General features: G+C 43.3%; 1 long non-coding RNA gene across 4 annotated transcripts in view; it reads right to left on the reverse strand.

Moving 5' to 3' along the window:
• Positions 1 to 4387: 4387 nt before the first annotated feature.
• LOC146862038 (uncharacterized) overlaps positions 4388 to 23178 on the reverse strand; it is a 90801-nt gene continuing 72010 nt past the window's right edge. For 3 of the 4 annotated variants that reach the window (XR_014978086.1, XR_014978085.1, XR_014978087.1), the window contains 2 exons: positions 7376 to 7452; positions 4388 to 6925 (listed from right to left, as the gene is read on the reverse strand). This is a non-coding gene — a long non-coding RNA (uncharacterized LOC146862038). The remainder of the gene's footprint in view (positions 6926 to 7375; positions 7453 to 23178) is intronic. The other variant, XR_014978084.1, reaches the window with a different exon arrangement.

The raw sequence follows: 23178 nt of genomic DNA on the forward strand, positions 1-23178 counted from the left end.
GCAGAACAGACAACTCGCCCCTGAATGCAGTTTCATCAGCCTCAGGCCCCGGGGGTTTGAGTGGAACTTCCCAGGCTGCGTTCACATGTGTGATTATTACATGATGACACACACTGCAACAGGCACACAGCGCTACACACCACGGACAACACGCACTGCCTCTAAAACTAACGTGGCGACCCTAATTCCTTCAACGAAGGATGCTTTTCAAATGTTTTCAACCCGCAGTCCTAACATCACGGAGCTAGGCTTGGGTCATGCCATGAACACCGCCACCTTTCTCTGAGGTCAAGCAGAAATGCCTCGGAGAAACGCAGCGGCATTTTCGGATTTGGGGGCGTGTTTTTCTTTCTCTCCTCTTGCCATTGGCTGGAATGTTTACATTCCAGAGGAGAGAAAGAAAGTAAAAAACACGCCCCCGAATCCGAAAAAGACGGGGCTTAAAGGGACAGACACCCCTCTCCTCCAATGGCTGGCCTCCGTTTAGGAAGCCAGCCAATGGAGAAGAGGGGCGGCTTCAAGCCCCATACCTAAAAACGTTAAATCTCGCGACCGAGACTGCGCGAGCGCAGCCTTCGCTAGCCGAGACCTAAAAAGGAAACAAATACCTGAATGGTGTTTCCAAAGATTCAAGAATTATAGAATACAATTGATACGTATATGTCAAATCGATCGTCGTTCTGTAGCTCTATTAATAAAAAGACAATACATCAATTGGAGTTTATTTAGCTTTGTCCATATATGTATTAGTCATTTAATCTCCTTACCTACTTTGTTTAAGGTGAATAATCGTCAAAAGATACAGGTAAGTGAACTCTGGTGCTTTTTGGACAGTGTAATTAAATTTCCAGTTCCCAGCAATTCTCAATTGAAGAAGTTTATTCTACATTTTTTTTAAAAAATTACATGTAATTTGAGTCAATATTAAATTTACATTGATACCAGGCATTGAGTATAAATGGCCCTATCTTTTCTAAGTAATACCTGTTAAGTTTTGTAGCGCAGCGAAACTTCGGCAGTCGGATTAGTATCAACCCGACTGCCGGTTTGAGCTAGCATTTATACTTTGTTTGGAGCTCAAAAGAGGACTAGCCTCATGCATCTCCTTAGTAATGGATCTCACTGTGGTGGCCATCTTAAACACCCTTTTTCCTATTGGTATAATACTGTTTATATACAGAGTATCTATTCTTATTAAGTTATGGGGCAATTTGGCGTGAATTATATCCTCAACTTTTATACTTGACGATAGAAATAATTTTAAACTACTATTAGTATATGTTACATGTGTATAGTATGAATATGTCTTATTTTTCTCATCTTGTAATGTGATTCAAACGTGAATTATACAATGATTATAGCCACTTAAAGAACGCATTAAATATACACGTACTGAAACCATTCAAAATAATCATATAGTATTAACATTCACATTTAAAAAAATATATATATATTTATTGGTTATAAATTATATGTTTAAATTAATCCATGCAATGTACATCATTTATATCGCTACGGATACCCAACATTTTTTATACAAATGCATATTTTAATCTTACAAATCACTCATATATTTACATCAATCAGATCATGTGTATAGCCGCTTATTTATATATACATGATCCGTCAATTTAAAAATTACTAAATTGTTTCATATAAATCACAACTATGATTATGAGTTTTATTCTACACAAAACTTAGCTTGTGATTTTAAAAATTTACAGCTTTTCAATCATTAGATCAGACAAAGGTGCACAATGTTATACTTTCAACTAGATATCATAAAGCGTATAACATACTAAAAATCATTGTATTATCGTGACTTTTCTTAACGGTCTAATGTCTTTTCTTCAACTTGGCTGACATTAACATCTATTAACATATAATCCTTTTAAGAATAGCTGTTATCTAAACTGACCTATAGTACATAATGAATTATCAGTTTGTTGCATCTCTCATCGTTATTTATCCCCAAAAGGAAATAAAGTACTGATTGTACCAACGGTGTTTTATTTATTTTAGACTGATGTTATCTCTCGTAATCATACGCAAGGACCTCAATTCTCTTTATCTAATGGCATATGTGTGAGTCCACACAATTCATAGCATAAGAAATTTCTGACACATATTTCACTTAATACATGCTAATGCATGCCATTCCGAAGCGGAGTTGAGGCCTCTATTAACCAAGTCAGTGCGACAGATCCATCTGCCTTCTTTTATTGACAATGTTTGCTCTAAGGCATCGCCAATACATCTTGATCACACCATTGTCCGAAGAAGCCAAGCCAATCGTCACTGCAGGTACAAGTTCTTCTGAATCTGCACCTGTATAACTAACGTGACATTCTGCGATTATGGCTCCCGAGTCATTGTCCTTGGGAGTGCTGCAGCCTTTTAATTTAACTGATACCAACAATGTTGCCTCCAGATAGTATTGATGGAACAGATAAAGGACTTTGACATTTACACAGAAGCCCTAGACCTACAGAATGAAAAGGGTCTTATTTGTTAGATAATGCACTGTGTTGGCCCTGATATTCGTGACAACATTTACTAGTTTGGTGATAATGAAAGATCATGGTATGAAGGTCTGACAAATAAGCTGATGCTAGAGAAGTGTTGACCATGAACGCAGTTCGGGTGGGAAGTCTTTTGCATGGCTTTGGAGAGCGTCCTTCCCTGCCCTATGTTGATCGTCTTGCAAGTCACTGGGAAGTTGCTTAGGTTTTCTTGATCCCTACCTCAGCGGTCATGTCAATCAGGGGTATCCGCTGAGTGTCTCCCTGTTTACACAGATTGAGACCCTAGAGCTTAGCTCTAAGGTGGAGGGTTCATGCATAGTGTACCACTCTTTTACAGGGTGTAGCTACTGCCCTCTCTACCCAGGCTGTGATAGACTGACAGTGGCAGAAACATTATTCTATACTCAGGGGTACCTGTAACCCTGTACCCTTTAGGAGGGGCTGCCTACCTGCTTCCTCCAAGCAGTCTCTTTAAATTGGGTTAATTTTGCCTTTTTCATTTCTAGGTTGTGTCTTTTGAAAGCCAGTGGGTTCACTAGGTGAGGATGGGGAGCCACTGTGTTTAATGTGAGCCGAACTGCTATCTGTTCTGTTGGACACCCCAGCTCCCTGTGCCCCTCCCTATACCTTGTAGAAGCTTGGTGGGTTAAGGTAGACACTAGCTCTTAACCATATTTAGCTCAAACTTCCTCTGCTAGGACAACTCCCTCCCTTTTTTTCCCGGGTGATGGTAAGGGCCTCCTGGTCTGGACTTGATATAAATTACTCTCTAAGGGGCAGGCTGAGAAGGAGCACGGCAAGCCGCCCTAACACACTGATCATGCAGTGAACACTCAGAAATTACAGCCCAGGATTGGAGGAGCACACAGGATTCCAAAGTAGTAGACCCCTGATTGAATCAGCCCGTAAGTCAGGGAATTATAAAAGTCTGCCCTCGTCAGCCATATGCTTGTTCATGGCTGTTATCCTTTTCTGACCAGACACTCACCAGGGTATTAGGAAGCTGTGATCGAGGAGTGGAATCCAGGAAAGTTGGATTGTTATTCTTCCAGACCCAGGAACAGGGTTTGGACTTGCGGACGTGTCTGTGTGATGCATTACCTGTAAAAGGTATTTACCAATAAGATGGAAGGAGCTGAGCTTCAGCTCATCAGGTGGCATCCCAGCAGAGAACCTGTGAGGTTTGTGGAGGTGGTTGGTACTTTGAAGCACAAGAAAACTACAGACAGCTGCTCAAGATTAGGAAACTTTCTATACAACAGCATTGAGGGAGACTCAGGAAGCTCTATACCGTCACTGAAAGTGAGAATGCTTTGCTCTTAACTCCCCCTGTGCTGTGGGAGTCTGTGGGTGCTTTCAGTTACCATCTGTCACTAGGGGCAGAGTGCCCTGTTGAGGAACTTGCCAATTGAACCTTTGGTCCCTGCCCCAGGACTTGCATAGCCTCCAGCTCTGTCCTTGCTTGTCGTGCACTAATAGCAAGTAGCACCCCCCCCCCCCGGGTGCCTTACTATTGGAAAATGAATTACGACCAGTGGGCTCTGCCATACAGGCCTCACTCCCTTTGTGTCATCTGAGGGTGCCAGGGTGGACTGGCATCCTGGCCAGCCACTATGCTCCTACAGCTAGTCCAGTGGCTACTAGCTAGTGGGACTCCAGTAACTGTGCCAAGACACCAGGCACCCCTAGTCAGACCCCTGACACCACTAGAGCGGTGTCCCTGCCAAAGAAGGGTGGGCACTTCGGTCGCTTTAGGTGTAGGACAGTGGGAGGACCAAGTACATTTTACTTCATATCAACTACTGCAACTACATCACTGCAATACAAGTATCTGTACTATTGTGTAATATTGTGCGACGTAGTTTTTGTAATACAATGTTAATGTTTTATACTCAAGAACAGAAACATGCAATACATAAACAAATTATTAAATATTTAATTTAATTCGCAAACAAATATAAAAAAGTCAAAATTTTAATAGGAAATTTTGAGCTTTTTTAAATGAAATTTACACCACTCATCATCCATACAATATTCCGTATGAAGCACTTGCACTGCTCTCGTGAAGTATGTATGACGGAACCCTGCATGCATTTCCCACGCATGCCTTTACACCGCCGTCACTGCCCCAACTGCGACGTTACCACAGGTTCCTTTACCACGGAAGTCGTTACAACAATGAGGTAGAGTTGGGTGGTGTGGGATGCAGTGGGTTAGATTGGAGTGGGATAGATTGGAGTGGGGTAGATTAGTGTGGGGTAGATTTGGGAGGAGTGGAGTTGAGTGAGTTAGAGTGAGGAACATTGGGGTAGATGGGAGTGGGGTGAATTGGAGTGGGGTAGATTGAAGTAGAGTGGTGTAGATTGAAGTTGCGTGGGGTAGAATGTGGTAGAGTGAAGTGGGGTGGAGAGGAGATTGTCTTCACACCTTCAGTTAGTGAAGTGAATGAAGAGTACCTCTGGTTTGTAATCAACTAATCTTGACTGTGAGCAATAAGAAAACAAGAGCTTATTCATGCAAGCGAACAAGACCAAATTCTGTGAGCTGTTACAGAACTCTTCTAATACCTTAAGTGCAGCCCTGCTATGTAGCATGCATCAGGGGTCAATTAACTCATTTTAGAGCTGGTGTCCACATCACCGCACTAAAATCAATTAGTCACACTTTTATAGCACCCCAGAGCCATCCCACGAGGCACGCTCAATGAGACAGCAGTGTGTTACATTTAAGTATGCAGCGCTCTGTGCTGCTTGGCGAACCTGCTGTTTTACCCAGTGTCTCTTATCATTGAAGAGCTTACAGATCTCATTACTGATCTACTGAATTGTTTAAGGTGTATTTAGGGGGCTCACTCCAATCAAGCCGCGCCTGAACGCCTCTCATGTCTTGGTGGTCATCGGTGCTGGCATTTCTGATGTTTATCTCTTTCGATGCACCTCACTGAGTAGTTTTACTAGCGAGAAAGTGTCATTCTTAGTGTCCCAAATTTAGTAGTTCAATGTCACTCATACATGCAATGAAACCATGGAAGTATCACACATAAGCAATCTGAAATCATGGCTGGCATCTAATAATGTAAGTGGAGGGACCTTAAGCACACTCACAGCAAGCAACATGCAAAAAGCAGATCCAAAGAACTCCAGGCTTTCCGACATGCAGATGAGATAAGGCAGCATCCCGCTACTTTGCAGTAAGCTCTAAATAAATCACAATCATAACCAATGTTTAAATGAAATGGACACAAAACAGCCCCTAAAGCAGCCCTGCCAAGTGCCGCGCATCATGGATCAGACTAATGCAAATCGTTAGCCATTTCAGCATTCCCGCACTGAAACATTTTGTCTCGCAGTTTGGAGGGTTGCTCTGCTTTCAGCAGCAGTCCTTCTTTTTTGCACCATAGGAGTGAAAATCAATTTGTTAGTGTGCTGAGAAAGACTCTGAAACTCAGCATTTACCTGCTACCAATGTCTGCAGCCAAGACAGATAAGGAAAGATTAACAGTTTTTTTGTGTGGAATTTTATATAGCGCTAACTAGACCCTACGATATCGGGTATCAGAGTGCTTTACATGAGCACCAGTTTCATTACACAAGGACACATTCATTTTTGTTCGGCACGGGGAAATTAAAGTATTTGCCCAGAATCACAGGATATTGAGCGTCGTTGCCGAGACTCGAACATGGTTCGCTAGCTTCGAGGTCGACCGCTCTTCCCATAAGGCTATATCCTCTCCCCAAGTTGTCATGGTTAAGCCTTGGGACATTGTGCACTGCTTCACACGGCTGATGGTGGGTGGTCCCTGCCATCTACAGATGCAGATAACTTTAAATTCAATGGCATTATGCCACCAATAAGCAGCAATTCATCAGTTCAAGTACATTTAAACAAAAAGTGGGGCAATTTCTGGTATTTATATATTATTAATATTTACAGGGACCGTTCTGCATGGTTTTTATCACAATTAAGTTTCACACATAGTGTCACACATAAAGTATAGAATATCACACATAAGCACATTTAAACAATGGTAACGTCACACATAAGTGATCTGAAACTTGACAGCTGTGCTATCGGGAACGCGCTGGAAAGTGGTTACCATTTTGCATCTGATGGATCTTTTTGATTGTCTCTAAAAGCACAGTTTTAGCACACCCTGATTAGTCACAAAGAATTCCAAAAGAAGCATATATCCAATGTGTATATGTCATGACAAAGTATACTAGAATTCTTAAGTCCACAGGCGAGTATATCCTGTTCAGATCATATATAAATTCTCAAGGATTGTCCACGAATCACATCAATTGGAAAAGCTCATTTATTCATATAGGTCAAATTCCCAGCAGTTCTAGAAGCCAACACGTGTTTCGTCTGTACACATCTGTATTCAGATTTTTTCAAGGCTGGAAAATAAACATCATACAAATTCTATGAGCTGTTGTATCTTACAACTAATACAGACACAAATGCTAATAGTTGAAACTCATGTAAATATGTCTCATAACTCCAAATGTATTTAAAAAATGCAAACTGAGGAGACCTCGTGAAATATGATCTACTAAAGAAGGTGTCCTGTTTATTGACACCCTACTTGCTAGTACATCTCAACACCTACAAACTTTACTGAGACGTGTGAAATAAATAGTTGAGAATTTGTGTCCCAAAGTTTGAAAAAAAGAAGAGAGGAAAGAAAAAAACAACAACACACCAGTAAGTGTATCACACAGTGACGACGGGATAGATCCAAGTTGAACAACATGCATCGTGCATAGTGCACTGCATGGAAACAAATAAGTGACTCTAGGTGACTATATACCCTGATGTAATGACCACGAAAACAAATCAACACCCACCACAATGGATGGAACGAGAACCAGGGTTCCATGACATAAAGTAGTCCTCCTCGTCAATAGTGTCTTGATATACACTGCTGGTAATATAAATATAAAATTTTAATAAACAACATGTCGTCCTACATTGTGGAATATTACTCAAGCTTATACTAGTTATTTGTTATACTGCTTTTTTTCCTTGAGGTGCGTTTTTTCCCTTTTAGGGATTGCTACTACCAATTGTCCGTTTGTGGATCTTTTTGATTGATTGATAGGTAAAAGGGATTTGACATTCAATAAAACAATTTGAAGTTTATGTAGCCTATTTGGCCAAGTGGGTTAATTACAAGTTAATAATCATTCCAGTAAATGCAAAAATCAAGAACATGTTATAAAAATAAGGAATTATAACAATGTAAATTAAGGTGTTGAAGCAAATTCTGACTTTATACCTAGCATAAATCATACAATAGATGCAGTCAGAACAATACAGATACCAAGAATTAGGAATTGGTGTTCCTTTAGGAAACTGAGTTTCTCCTTCCTGCACATGAATTGATTTCAAAATCTAAATTGTGATCGAGTCATAGGGATAGGTCTTAAAGAATTCAGGAAAATGAGAAGGTGTTAGTGTACTGAAGATTTCAGTAGAAATCTTCTAAAGGGAACAAGTGTTTAGCATAAACCACAGTCTCACAAAAAAAGGAAGCAACAAGGTCCATACCTCTCGAAAACCAATGAGATCTGCCTAAACTCTAACACTGCATACATTAATTAAAACACACAGATATTCCAACATCAGTCATATCTCTCTTCTCCCCTCCAGAGACCAAATGTGTTAAACTTCATATTCTGCAGTGGCAACAACACCAGAATTTCCCATCCCACAGAACTTGGACAGCTAAGGTAACCTTGTGTATTTCTCTGTTCCTGATAAGCGAGGAATAGGAGATTTCTTCAGCTCGTTAGCTCTTCACGCTCCTGCCAAGATTTACTCGCTCAGGCCTCACTATATTATAACAATATTCCTTTCTATAGCTATAAAATCATGAGAAAGCTCCTGCAGAGGAAAAACACACAAAGCAAGCCAAATACATTTCACACTTAAGGCCTTCAGTTAAGCTAACTTTAGTCAACCATTTAAATATGCACTTCTAATACATGATTATAGATGCACATATAACTTCAAAACAAGAACAAAAGTGAATAAATGCGTTCATGGTTACATATGGACTGTTCTCCAAATAAATGCAAAATGACTTGAGATATAAATGTAAATATAAATGAGAACTACATGTCTTCATGATTAAACGTCAATACGCACACGTTTGTGGGTCTCTAGTTTTCTACAGTGACTGTACTTCAGTAGTACCTTTTCAATGCATTACTTCATAATATTAAAGTTAGGCACAAAGTGTATATTGTTGAGTATATGTAAAAACAGTGCTTCTGTGACGAGTAAGGGTAGAACTGAAATTACGCCGCTCCAATCCCCCTCTGATGTTGAATGTAGCCATCACAATCAAGATATTATCCTTATCGAATGGACCTGTCAGAACCTCATGATTTTCATAAACCTTCGTCTGGACTGTTCCAGATTTTTAATGTCATCATAGTATCTACAGTCGACTCTCATCTAATCCACTCCCTTCCTTACTTCTATACTCTTATACCCCTTAACGATCACAACCAGAAATATTGCACAAAGAGCAATTATCACAGGGGTCTTCAAAATGGAACCCACTATTCCCCTTCCCAGGTTTCCAAACCATTTGCCAACTGCAGTAAATCCATTTCCAATTGATTCCCAAGTATCTGTCGCTTCTAACTCTTTCAAATCTCCCTTCAGATCAGAAATGTTCTTGTTATGTTTCCTCAAGTCTTTACTCTTGTCAGGAATATAGGTACAACATTGTTGTATCTTTAACACCTTACAAACTCCACCCTCTTTTATGAGGATGTCTAAAGCAAATCGATTCTGCAAAACCATAGATCTTATTGCTGTTATTTCAGCGTCTACCACCAATAAACCTCCTGCTAAACTGGTGGACAGTTTACTCATTACAATGGACAACATTCTGATCTTGATGTCATTCAAAGTCACAATTGCAGATGGGTTCATTGCACCAAAAATATCTCCCACAATTTCAGTACCACTACTACTCCTTTTAGTCCTAGAATTGGCTTCCCACACAGGATCATTAAAATGTTTCACATGATACATTTTTGGAACAGCCATGTCTAAATGGCATACACCATACCATCCTCTGGGTAAATTAAAGTATGCATGTTTTCCACAAATATAATAAACTCCAGGAATCACAGGATCCTCATCTCCCTTGAATAATGGCCAATTTCCTCTTGATTCAAAAATATGGTGACATTCACTTTTTCCCATATTTCTTGTGAGAACTATGGATACACAATTTTCTTTTATGCTTCTAAGCTAAGGTCAATGTTGCCTGATATCAGGCCACTGAATGCTCTATTTCTCCTTTAGCCCACCAATGTTTATCTTATAAGTCCTTGTCTGATTGGGGAATGTCCTGCCTGTTTCCCTTCACTCCCCTAGCGGATGCACCTCAGTTGGTCGTTAATGGTGCCCTGGTAGCCTGGCAACTGGTCATGTTCCGATACTTGGGAATTCGGATTTACCACACTGATGGAGACCTCCTTGATGGGAACCTAACTAGGACAATTACTGCTCTACACTTCCAGATAAACGTTTGGAAGACACTCAATCTCTTGGTGGTAGGTTGTGTGGCGCTGAATAAAATGGTAATTCTGCCCAGACTATTGTATTATTTTGCTAATCTCCCATTGTATCTGCCAGCATAATTTTTCAGATCACTAGAGAGCATGATGAGAGAACTATTATGGTGCAATACATGCTGTAGGATGGCTTTAGTTAAATTGTACCTGCCAGTCACACGTGGCGGTTGGGCCTTACCCAACTTCGAGCACTATTATCTATCGTTCCAGATTCAATGGACTGCGAAATGGGCAGCAGAGTTGCACCTCACGGATATGGCGGAAGGTGCTTTTCCTTATACACTATAGAAGATTCTCTATATTTTTCATCCATGCACCAGACCATACACTTTTCTCCCGTTACTGGTGCGTATAGCCCAGAAATGTTTTTCGCAGAGCCTTACGTCTCACGAAACATGTCACACCCTATGAACCTATGCTTCCGATGTTGGGGATGCAGAGGGAAGGGGCAGGGCTCTTATGGTGGACCTTGCGGAGTGGCGGTAAATACTAATCGTAAATCATGAGGGCACAGCATAGGCGCAACTAGAGCCAACTTTCGGGGGGGGGGAGGGGTAAGAAAAAATTTCGGGGGGGGGGGGGGCTGAATCTTTTAAGCCATAGGCAGAGTGGAGCTGCAGGGGCTTAAGAAGGGGTGAAACAACAGCGATGCCTCATTAACATGCAAATGGTCTTTTAAAGACCTGTGAAGTGCTCGGGTGCGGCTGTATGTGCGCCAGGAACCATTCTCATCCCGGGCTGCCACACACGAGGGGGGGGGGGGGGGGGGCGAAGCCCTGTAAGTCCAATAATCATTTTTTTACACTGCTGCCGCTGCCGGCTTTTAAGCAGCTTCGAGTCTGAATCCAAGTGCTGCCATGCCATGCTGTGAATGAAGCCAATCAGTGGCAACGCTGCCCGAGACACCCAAGTAGCGGCACTGTTAGAGCAGAGACAGTACGAAATGGTGCAAAGTTTTCTAAAATGAAACTGCTCGGCCACGTCATCCTTTGATAACGGTAATGGCTTGTATCCATCTGTGGGCTATCGACTCGTGGTCCCCCACTTCTGTTTGGGCAGGTATATGAGTGCTGCAATAAGGGCTTGCCTACAGGTTTGGCTTGCAGCTTGATTGAAAACCCTCACCCGGCGCAGCCTCGATCCACGCTCGGGTAGGTAGCAGGGCTAGGCAGCAGGGCTAGGCAGATACACATGACATGCGCGCCTTGACTCCCGACTGCACCCCACTTCGCTTGATTCCCTCAATAATGTCTGCACTCTACTTCAAAGGGGGTGTCACAGGGACAAAATTGTGCAGCAAACCTTCGAAAGGGGAAGGTTTGTTCAGACTGGCTGACACAGATCGGCCGCAGTTGCACAAGCACGGAGTATTGTAAATAAACGGTGCCTGCGCCGGCCGTGTGGTCTCTCCCTCCCCTCGTCAGTCCCCAGTGCGCCGAAGGGTGCCCCTGGAGCTGGGGGCCCCCCCGCACTGCGGGGGCTGCGCGGGGCCTTCGTTACCAATAGCTCTGGGAGTAGTAATGAAATCACGGCAAAAATGCCTAAAGGTGGATCTTCCAAGCCCTCTTACGGAGATTATTCACTTGGCCTTTAACCAGCACAAAATTGAGGACACCGAAGGCGTGGATGCTGTGAAACCGTGGTATGGGGACATGAACACACACACTTTCTATTTACCTGCTGGGCCTTGGAGCAGTTGGAGCACTGGCGGTCGTCGTCGTGGGGGTATGAAGTGCGCTGCGGTATGGTGTGTGGGGCCAGACAAAGTCCGGACAGCATTTTCAATCGGACCTGGCCCCACCCACCAACCTTGCCAACCAATGTGTGTCCCCCGAAATTAATGGGGGGGACACACGTTCCAAACTGCTCTGTTCTTGGGCCTAAATTGGGGCTTTGCATCTAACGCTTTGGCTCCATCAAGTGGCCAAGAGGTGCAACAGCAATGAAAATCAGTGACACTCGGTTTAAACCGAGTGCGCTGATTTTCATCCGGTAGGGTACTGTCGTTTAGATTCAGTTTAAACCGAATTCCGGACAGCCTATTTATAAGTTAATGGTGTGCTACTACATCCGTTGCACTGTGTCTGTCAGTGCCCTATATAACAGTTACCTATATGGGTCAGGAGAAACCAGTCCCTAGGATGTGTGCATATTTACTTGAAACTTTATGTTTCTTATAGTGGTTCCACTTTTGTCAAACAAAACAATTCAAAGTTTCTGGAGGTTCAATTATTTTATTCATTTATTTGTTCATCCATTAATTCATGGGAAATTAACTCCAACTTCCACTGTAATATATATAACACAGCGCTTTCACTGATACCCAATGCATTTCGGGTTGAACAATGACCCTTCCTCAGGGGTCTAGAAGAGAGATACAAAAAACCAGGTCAGGATCTGGTAGGTGATGCCACTATTATACACATAATCAAAGAAAGCATAATGCAAATATATACAGAGATACTGCCAAAAGATATGTATTAAGACAAATCTGCAAATAAACATCAATATTTAAATCAGTAAGATGAGTGTGCGATTATTTCATTCAGTATGTCTGGGGCGGATTCATAAAACCTGCATAAAGTGACCTGTGTGACGTAAATAGTCACAACACATTCACAATCATTGTGCTAACGTTACTTGTCCCGGTGCTACAAGACGAAGGGTTTCCTGAAATAGTAACGGTGCATACTCCCACCTATGGGTAACTGATCTCGATTGAAATATTAACCGGCATAATACACCAGATACCTCTGCCGCTAAGTGAGGATTCATCGTGAACCGCTGCGCGCTACCGCCTCGCGGTTAAAGTCTAAAGTAGCTCCGAGTTAGCTAACTCCCGCTTACTTACTTCTAAGCGTTGGTGTCTGCGTCGGTAACAAAATCTGGCGGAATTGTCTAAGCTGTACTTCCGTGTTCCTGCTCACTAAGCTATACGATAGCCAACGGGGATTCAGTCTTTTAAACTTCATGAGTCACATGATGTGAGGGAGCCGCTTCACTTCTCAACCCACTCAAACCCAATCGTATTCCTTTTAATCCTATAGCACCCTACACTTGATGCGGTACGTAAGATGTCTGTGTGCATTATCTGCTGTATACACTCACGGTGCTCATTACGTATTATTGCTGTTACATAGAAAGTGAAAAAACCTTAATAATCATAGACTCTTTACAAATCATTTGCATGCTATTAATCAACATGATGGAATTGCAGTGGCATTAGCTGATGTTTTAAAAATAACACAGAATGTTGTGCAGAATCCAACAAAGCTGAAAAATTTAAATTAGTTAAAACAAATGAACAACATAAATTGCAACTTTTAGCGCGCTTTACAAAAAGCACGCTAATTTAACTCGATCATTCATTCCGTGCGGTTGCAAAGAGTTCAATTTTTTGATCCAAAAGAATTAGTCTCTTAGCAATTGTTTATGTGGATCCATGTCGCAACGTTGTTGAACAGCTTCCAAAAATCAGATGTATGCACACTAGGGGACCTCTATGAGGAAGGTGCATTGCAGCCCTTTCTCTCCTTGATTGAGGAGAATGTACAGCCTGGGCAGTTTTGAGTCACGCCGCCTGGATGACGATGCTGGGGCGACAGTGGGGTAGTATGTCGCAAGAATTCCCGTCACATCTCTTAATACAATACATACACGTGATGGGCACGGGGCGGCATCTCACCGAATGGTTTGTAGAAGCGATTCATGAACACACTTTCATTAACCTCACACCATTGCGTGGTAAATGGGAGACCGATTTGGCCAGACCGTACACATCTAAGAGTGGGACACACTATTGGAGAGCCCTAAAAATATCCTCAGAAGCGCGAGGTTCAAGTTAATCCAATTCTATATAATTTACTAGCGTATTTCATCACAGACAAGATTAATAGATACTGTAATAGAACGGACGCTTGCTGCCTGCGCTGTACAGTTGGGAATGCAGATCTCCTACATAATGCTCTGATCGTGTCCCCGACTGCGTGAATACTGGCACGACGTAAATCGGCTTCTACAGGGCACTACCGTGCACTTGGGAGGCTTGTATTGTGGGGATATTTCCCAGAGACATGAAGAACAGGGTAACGTTGCGCTTCCTAGATCTGGGGCTGACGGTGGCCAAGCAGCTCATCACGCAGTGCTGGAAGGCTGTAGACCCCCCACCAATTAAAGCTTGGACACAGTCGATGTTAAACTGGGCTAAAGCTGAAGCAGTTTTCCTATTAAAAGAGGACACGCTGGGGCTGCGTAAATACTCTATGTCGTCTGCCTGGAGTGCACTTTGTACCGCATTCCAGGTGGCTGTAGTGCCGGAGGACCCCTTGGACACCCCCCTGGATAAGTGAATACGAGGCACACACATATTGCAATATGCTTATTCCATGGCATGCTCAGAAATATTGGTCGGCAATTTCTTGTATACCAGCTCGTGGTGCTGCAACCCACGACTCATTTGGGCACATCGGGATCTGCCCAAGGGCGCTCTTGTGGCAGCTTACGAGTGTCTATGGTATTAATATGCGTCTGCTGCCCTCCCTTCTTTTCTTTTCAATTTTTATATTTTTGCTTCTTTCTCTTCATTGGTTTATTGTTCGTTAATTGTTGTTCTTCTATAGAGTGGTTTGATCAACAGCCCTAAAAAAGCGGCCATGCCGCCTGTAGCTATTGGGAGCAATGTATGTATGGTGTACCTGTGTACTGCATGTGATTTGTGATTCTGGTATCTCATTGAGATTCATATGGTGCCGATGGGGTTGATACAGTCTTCCTGTAGGGGGCTTTGTTCATTACACATTATTTTCATGGCCTGCTTGGCTGAGTTATGTCTATATTGCAATTGGTAGCTGTTAGAACTGGGTGTCTCTAGTTGGCAGAGGTAGGTACCTTTGACCAAATAGGGACCCTTAATTCTAAATCAGGGAAAGGGGATTACACTACTGGATAATCCCTGATCACCCCCTTGGTAGCTTGGCATGAGCAGACAGGATTATCTCAGAGGCAGTGTGTTAAGCATTTGTGAACACATACAGTAATACAGTGAAAACACTACAGATGGACACCATACAGGTTTTATAAAAATAATTATTCTTTATATAGACTTATCACAAGACCATAAACGACAAAAATCCACAATACTGTAATCAATAATAATTTTTCAAGAAGTAGAAATAGTTCAAAAATAGGTTATTCACTTAAAAGTAGTCTTTAGCAACAGATAACCCCAACTGGAGTTATCACGACGTTGAGGTCAAAGAAATCCCAAAGTACGGCACCGACAGTGAAGTGCGTGGCGTCGGGCCCGGAGTCAAAACAGACCCACAAGGAACAGTACCTTGGAAAAGCAAAAACAAAGACAGCTCACGGCGTCGGGGAGATGCGGTGTCGTTTGCGCGTTGGTTCCTTGCTTCGGGGGAGATGATGCGTCTGGACCTGGATGCTTGCGCAGGCAGGGGAGGCGTTGGTTCCTGACCGGAGAGGAGGTGACGTCACAATGGCGCCGAAACCACGGTTCCGTATGATGTCACGATGTCGATGGATTCTTGACCAACCACATCGACGATCGGCTCCGCGATGATGTCGGCTTCGGAGTCGATGCGGCACAGCAGCAGGCGTCGGGCCGGCGTCGCAAGTCGGAGCAGCGCTCACGGCTATGGAAGGCTTAGGATGTCATTCGCTGGCGTTGATGTGGCACAGCGGCCGGCGTCGGGTCTACATTGCATGTCGGAGCAGCGCTCACGGCTTCGATGCAGAATACGGCGTCGCTCGCCGGCGTTGCAAACTTCCTTCTGTAGCAGCTAGAACAGCAAGTTTCAGATGCAGGCAAACAGAAGGGGTGAAGTCTGGTATCCCTGATACTTCGATCAGGAGGCAAGCTCAAATCAAGCCCTTGGAGTAATGGCAGTACTAGACTGCACACAGGCTCTGCAATGGCAGGCCTGAGACACACTTTACAAGCTGCTTCTGTGGGTGGCACAACCTGTGCTGCAAGCCCACCAGCAGCATTTGATTTACAAGCCCTGGGCACACACGGTGCACTATACTAGGGTCAGACAAGAAAATCAAATAACCCAATCATGGCGTCACTAATCAATACATCAATTTAATATGGGGAGCACTTGCACTGTGGCACTGAATAGCAGTGCACAGTGCCCAAAGCATCTAAAACCAGCAAACAGATCAAAACAAGCATTGGCATAGCCAATAGGTCTCGCCTTTGGGACCTTATAAGTGTCTAGCCATGCAACAGTTGCATAACTAAATACTTATAAGGTCCCAAAAGCGAGACCTATTGGCTATGCAAAGCGGCCGAAAGTGAAAGTGATCGCAATCGCGATCAAACATCAAAGCGGCCGTGAAAGTGAAACTAATCACGGTAAAGCGCGGCGCGCGTGCCCGCGCACATGCACTGTAGCTCTAGGCTGGCCTGGTAGCACTTTTTGGAGCCCTCTCAATAAGTCTCGCCAGACCAGCACATGCGCTGGGTCAGGCGAGACCTAAACAGAGGAGGCAATCAGAAAAAATGGAAGGGAGACTACGCCAATGGTAACAGGTCTAACAGTAGCTGTAATTGACTTGACTGTTTTAAATGTATATTGGTTGCAATTATCATATTTGTGATTGATATATGTATATTACAAATGTAAAAACGTAATAAACAGATCAAACAAACAAAAATTAAAAATACAATAAGCCCTTGGCTGATTTTGATCTAGCCTCCATAGCTCTCCCCTATCTTTAACTAGATTTAAACATTTCTTCTCAAAATCTGTCAAAGCACGTCAGGTTGTTCCTGTGGACATAGGCAGTGGCTTGTGTCTTTGTGGATTTAAAGAAACAGTCCGCTCTCTCCATTTCTTTTGCACTGGGGTGACGATTTAAATGCTTAAGCATGGAAACTTCTGAAAGAACATCATAGTTTGAAAAATAGTTCTGAAAAGGTATTTCCAAATTCTTATCCCTTTCTTTCTAGCCCTGTGTCCCTTTAGCATATATATTGCTTTCTCTAAATTATAGGGCATCAATAACCGAGCTAGCGATTGTTGAAATGAAGGAGGAACAGAGTCCAGCCATGCTGAGGCAATGCATAATCTATACATGGCCTTTGATATGCTTACGGGGGCGCGTCCATCCTCTACTCTCAGATTAGTTATACCAAATAAAATTAGCGGAGGGGTTACCTCAATCTGCAATTGCAATCTCCTCTTTAGAAATTCTTTAATCTCTTTAATTAGCAATCTAGGCTCTTTACACAAGAGAACATGTGGACTAAGTCTGCTTTATACAAGGCACAGCGTGGGCTATGCACACCTTTCCCCACGCCACATTTAGCGATCCGATACGGCGTATAATACAGCTCAAAGCATGTTTTATAATGCTGAAGTTGAAGGTTAGCAGGCATTAGGGCTGTTAAGGTATTTGAAAAGGCACTTTGGGAAGCTGCGTCAGTAATATCTAGAGTCTCTTGCCATTTGGTAGAACACTTTTCAAAATCATCTTTCATATATTCATTAAGCAGCTTGTACAGGTTTCCAATGCGGGGTGGGACAGGCTGTATTATTTTATCCACAAGTTTGTTCTTTTGAACTCTCTCCGCCCACCCCCCCCCTTCCTCTGTAGATAATCTCTAATCTGAAGATATTAAAAAAAACTCTCTATAAGTAAGCCCAAATTTTATCCTCAGCTCATCATATGCTATTATACAAAAAGATGTATAAAAATAGCCTATTTGCTTTATTCCTGTTTAATCCAGTTATTAAAATAGAGGTCATTAAAAATATCAGGCAAATTTTTATTTTGCCACAGGGGGGTATAAAAGTTCAAGCCCCCCCCCCCCCATCCCTAGTAAATGGCATACAGCAGTCCATACCTTCATAGCTGTGAGCAGCGTCTTAAAGCGCACCCTTTTGTAATAACTATACTCTAGTTGATGCGGTTGGCCACCCCAAGCTTCAGGGCCAATCAATAATACAAAGGGGGAGGGATCCTTAGTCCTCTCCCTGTTAGTATCTATGCTCAGAAGTGTTGTATATTGTACCAGCGAAGTCGTCCACCAGTATAGCTTCAGGTTATGAAGGGCCAGTCCACCGCATTCCTTGAGTAAAGATAAATATTTAATCGATCTCCTTGGTCTTGAGTATACCCAAATAAATTGAGCAAATATGTTTTCAAATTTCTTTAAGCAATATATCGAAAAACCAGGGGAATTGCTCTTAGGAAGTTCAGTATTTTAGGAAAGAATACCATTTTGATTAAGTTACTTCTACAAATCAATGTTAAGTGTAAATTATCCACTCTTTTTAAGCACTTTTTTAGTCTCTTCTGCGGAAGGCTTCAAGTTTTCCTTTACCACCTCATCCAGATTAGGATTTATCGTTACCCCCCAAAATACAGCTTTTTTTTACTACCCTATTAACAGTAAAAGATGCAAATTCATTAATAATAATCTGTTTTTTATCCCGGTTAAGAGCATATCCTGATACTGCACCATATCTCCGAGCTTCTTCTTCAATTACCCCAATAGCCTGTTCGGGAAGGGAAGTGACTAGAGCTATATCGTCGGCATAAGCCAACACCTTACTTTCCTGCTCAAACATAACTAAGGGGGAATATCCACAGCAAATTCCAGGTGCTTCAGGAAAGGATCAATGTACAATGCGAAAAGGAGGGTTGAGCAGGGACACCCTTGTCGCGTTCCTCTTGTAATTTTAAAGGCTTTGGTCAACTCCCCATTTATATAGACTCTAGCCTCAGGACCCTTATACAATGCTTTAACCGCCCCAATGAGGTTAGTCCCTATCCCTTTCCTACGCATTGAAGTCCAGAGAAATTGCCAGGAGACCCCATCAAATGCTTTTTCAGCATCTAACAGAATTGCAGCCATAGGGTCTCGTGTGGCATCAAACAGGGTAATAATATTTCTAATGGGTTCTGTAGTGCCCCTGCCGGGATGAAACCATGCTGCCCCATGGAAACAACCCTATGAATAACCTGTGACAGGCGAGAGGCAGAAGCTTTTGAATATATTTTCACATCCGTTAGGTAGGACCCCAGCTCGTTTTTTGGTGGGGGGGGGGGAAGGCTATGATGTTTGCAGACTCAGGATGTCGGTAGTGTAACTCCTTCTGAAATCTGTAAAAACATGATCGTCATAATTTCTGTTAGCTGCTCCTGAAAGACCTTATAAAATTCTATGGGGATTAATTAAATTCTATGGGGATTAAGTCAGGACCAGCCATCTTCTCTCTAGGTAGTTTGGACATTGCTACCAAGATCTCATCCCAGCTCAGTGGAAGGTTTAGTTGCTCCCTCTCCTCCTGCAATAATACCGCCACCACAGCAGAATCCAGATACATATGTATTAAATCCTCACGCTGACCCCCCAGGGTTTCCAAGTCTTCTGTATATCAAGCCTGATAGAATTTATGGAAGGCTGCTCAGATTTCCCCCGCTCCTTATACCAGCCCTCATAGAGGATCCCTCACCATGCTGATTTCACAGAGTATAAGTTCCTGGCTAGTTCTAACTGCAAGTAGATGACACACCCTTTCACTACACGCATACATTTCTTCTTGACAAGCAGTTACTTTATCTATTGCCTTCTTCAGCAGCTTTTCACCAACTGCTACCTTAGCAAGAGCTACTTCCAGTTGGGCTTTCTCTACCCCTTTTTTCTGCTGCAGGGAAATAATCAGATTTCCTTCTGCCAGGGCCAGGCTTTGTTAAATAGGCCACAGACAATCCTTTTCCCTCTTTCCAATAGAGAATTGGATTGTTTCTCCCCGAATGCCTGCTTTTAGAGTGTCCCTAACTATACCCAATGAGGCCGTTCCCAAATTCTTTTGCAAGAATTCTGGAATCCATGCCTTCATGTGTCTTACATAGGTTTCATCCAATAAAAGTGCCCTCTCAAAAGTCCAGGTAGAAGATCTTTTAGGAAGGCCCCGCCATCCAACTCTAATACCAGCGGGCCATGGTCCGAGAGGAATCTTGGAACACATTCAATTGTGCTCTTCTGCCTAACCAAAGATGATATGAAGAAATAATCCAACCTAACATGATTCTGGTGTGGGGCAGAATAGTAAGTAAACTCATGCTCCAAAGGTCGCATTTCAGCCCATGCATCGTACATTCCATTTGCCTGGCATAAATTGCATAGTACTTGGAATACCTTGGGCTTCCTCCCCTGTGTATTTTTGCCTCGGTCCCCAGTCACATGCAAGATTGATGTCGAAACCTCCACATATGACAAGGGGGGAGTTGCCAGTGCACTAACTCATTAGATACCCACTCTAATAAGGAAGGATCATCAATGTTGCTACCATATAGAGAACATAAGGTAAAATTGGGGAACCCTGGGACTCTACAGTCAGCTATGACCCAACACCCTAATGCATTCACATGGACTCTGGGGACTTGTATCTTTTTGTTGCGGGTTAGAATTGCACCACCCGTGAGCGAGTCCCTTGGGTTGTTGCCCCCACTATACTATAACCCAGATACTTTAGGAGGTCTTTCAGTTTATCCTCAAAGTGAGTTTCTTGCAGGCAGATAATATCTGCCTGGAGTAGTTGCAGCCCTTGTGACACCATCTGTCTTTTTTCCAATCATTTAACCCACAGGTAGTTATCGTAGTTATTCGCAGTCTACGGATCTTAATGTTCTATTGACCAAGAGCATGTTTTAAACTTCGGCTGTCCACATAAATACCCCATAACACACCAATGTGAAACCCACCCCTCAGAGTCCATTACCTTCCTTTGTCCCTCCACACCCCCCTTTATGTGAACCACCCTAAAACTCTCCCTACCCCCCCATCATACGGGAAATCAGGCATAGCCTGAGCAATGTACATCTGACATACTGCCCCACCGTCTCTCTCATCACAGTATTGGTACACCCTCTAGATCCAACTGCTCAGATCCAATATTCTTATGACAGCCAGAGGAGCATGACATAGCGGCCATCCGTTCATTTAGAAGAGTCTCCCCCTTATTCCTTTCTTCTAATTTCTTCCAAATAGTCCTGTGCTTGAATCTCTGATGTAAAACTGTGTATAGTTCCTTTGCATTTGATTTTGAGTCTGGTTGGATTCTGGAGGAAAACCTCTGCACCTACTTTTTAAAAGGGGGAGAACAGTTTTTGTAGGTGCCAGTGTCTTTCGACTGTTGCGTGGGCAAAATCCAGTTTGACAAAGAATGACACGCCGTTACAGGATTTCGGAGCATTAGGATGTGCTTCATCATATACTAGTTGTCTTAGTAAGAAATTTCCGAAGAATACCAACATATCTCTAGGTCTTTCTTGCAGATGTTTTTTCACAGTTAGTGGAAATCGGTGAGCTCGATGAATTTCGGAATCCCAGTCGCAATTCAGTTGGTCAGGGAATCCACTTTTCAGGAGATTCACCATATAGATTCTAGGATTGCTACCTTCCACTCCCTCCGGAATCTCTAAAAAGCGCAGGTTGTTTCTTCGCTGGCGATTTTCCTGCTCTTCCAGCTTAAACATCATATCTGACATTTTCGCTCCTTGGCCAGTGCTTTGTTTCAGGGATTCGCCCTTGGCTTCTAAAACCTCAGTCCGTGTTTCCACAGAGGTCAATCATTTGGCAATTTCCCCACATGTCTTATTTAACTTACCAATACCAGCCTGTTCCTTTTTTTAGCAGCGACTCTTGCTCTACGTCCATCATTCCTGGTGTCTTCTTGAACCTGCTTAATAGACATGAAAATGAGGGTTCTTGAGGTTGTGTATCCTCCTTTGGGCCCTCCTTTGGGTATTCCTCAGCCCTCTCTTCCTGAGATATCAGCTGAGTGTCAGAGTAATCCCATTTTAGCTGTTTGCCAGCACTCCTCCTCTGGTTGTATTTCCCCTTTTTCTTTTTAGAGGATTTCTTCTTCTCTGCCATTTGAACATCATAAATTGATGAGCTGCTACTGGAGTCCGAAAAAGCCTCACTACTTGAAAAAGTATTTTCCAGCCCGATAGAGTCTGAATCATCTGTTACAGAGAAAAACTTCTCACCTGGTAGATCAGGTGACAACTCTCCTCTGCACTGCTGTGAGGAGCTAGAGGGCCCTACACTCAGCGGTGTATCCAGCATTATGTCCTCCAGGCCTCCTTTCCTCTGGCCAGCTGCCTTGCCATCTACTCTTATGTCCCGGGCTCTTCCGTGGCTGGCTGGCTTATTCCGCCACTCTCTACTAAATTCTCAGAGCGAAAATCCGGTACAGCAACTGGGGGTATAGGGTTATCCACCCCACCATCCAGCAACCTACAGGATTCTGTTCCCACTGCATCTCTTTCATTGGTGCCACAATTCACCATCTCTTCTGTCAGGTTTTTATCCCCCCCACACTTCTGGTAATGCAATACTTTTCTGCGAGTCAGCTGAAAGATGAGAAAAAATGGAAGCAACAGTGGATTGCACCACCCCCGCCCCCTCTACCTGTACCGTCGATTTAACTGTTGCCTTCTTTGCTCCAGTTTCTGGTTTTGATTTTCCAGCACCGCTATGCTGTCTCAAGTCGGCCATTGCTCCACTGGCGACTGCTGGATGGCTGCCCCCGGCCAGTGCTACACCACTTCTGGGGATTCCGGTGGTCCACACTTTCCCCGTTTTTCCACCTCAGTGCGCCATTAGTCGATTCAGTGGCTTTCCACAGAACCACCGTAGCCGCCAGCCCCGGCCAGCCGAAGATAAACAGAAAGAGGGAGTGCTTGTAGCAATCCACTGCAGCACTACCTGCAGCAACATGCACAGTGAACAGTTCGTCGGATCCAATCCTAGGCTGAACAGTCACTTGTCGAACCATCAATCCATTGAGAGAGACGGCGAGCGTACCAGCAGTTAGTCACACAACATCTTTGCCAAGTCTGTTATGTGTTCAGAGACCCCCATTTCCAACACACATCTTTTCAAATTCACATTCTCCGCTTCCAGTATGATCCTCTCAAATCTGGTCAAGCAGCTATTGGTTAAGTGTTGGGTATGGGTACAGGTCAACAATATCTCAACAGAATGTGGCATGAACACAGTAAGGGGATGA

The sequence above is a fragment of the Triturus cristatus genome, chromosome 2_2, assembly GCF_964204655.1.
Source record: "Triturus cristatus chromosome 2_2, aTriCri1.1, whole genome shotgun sequence".
In the NCBI taxonomy this organism is placed as follows: Eukaryota; Metazoa; Chordata; class Amphibia; order Caudata; family Salamandridae; genus Triturus; species Triturus cristatus.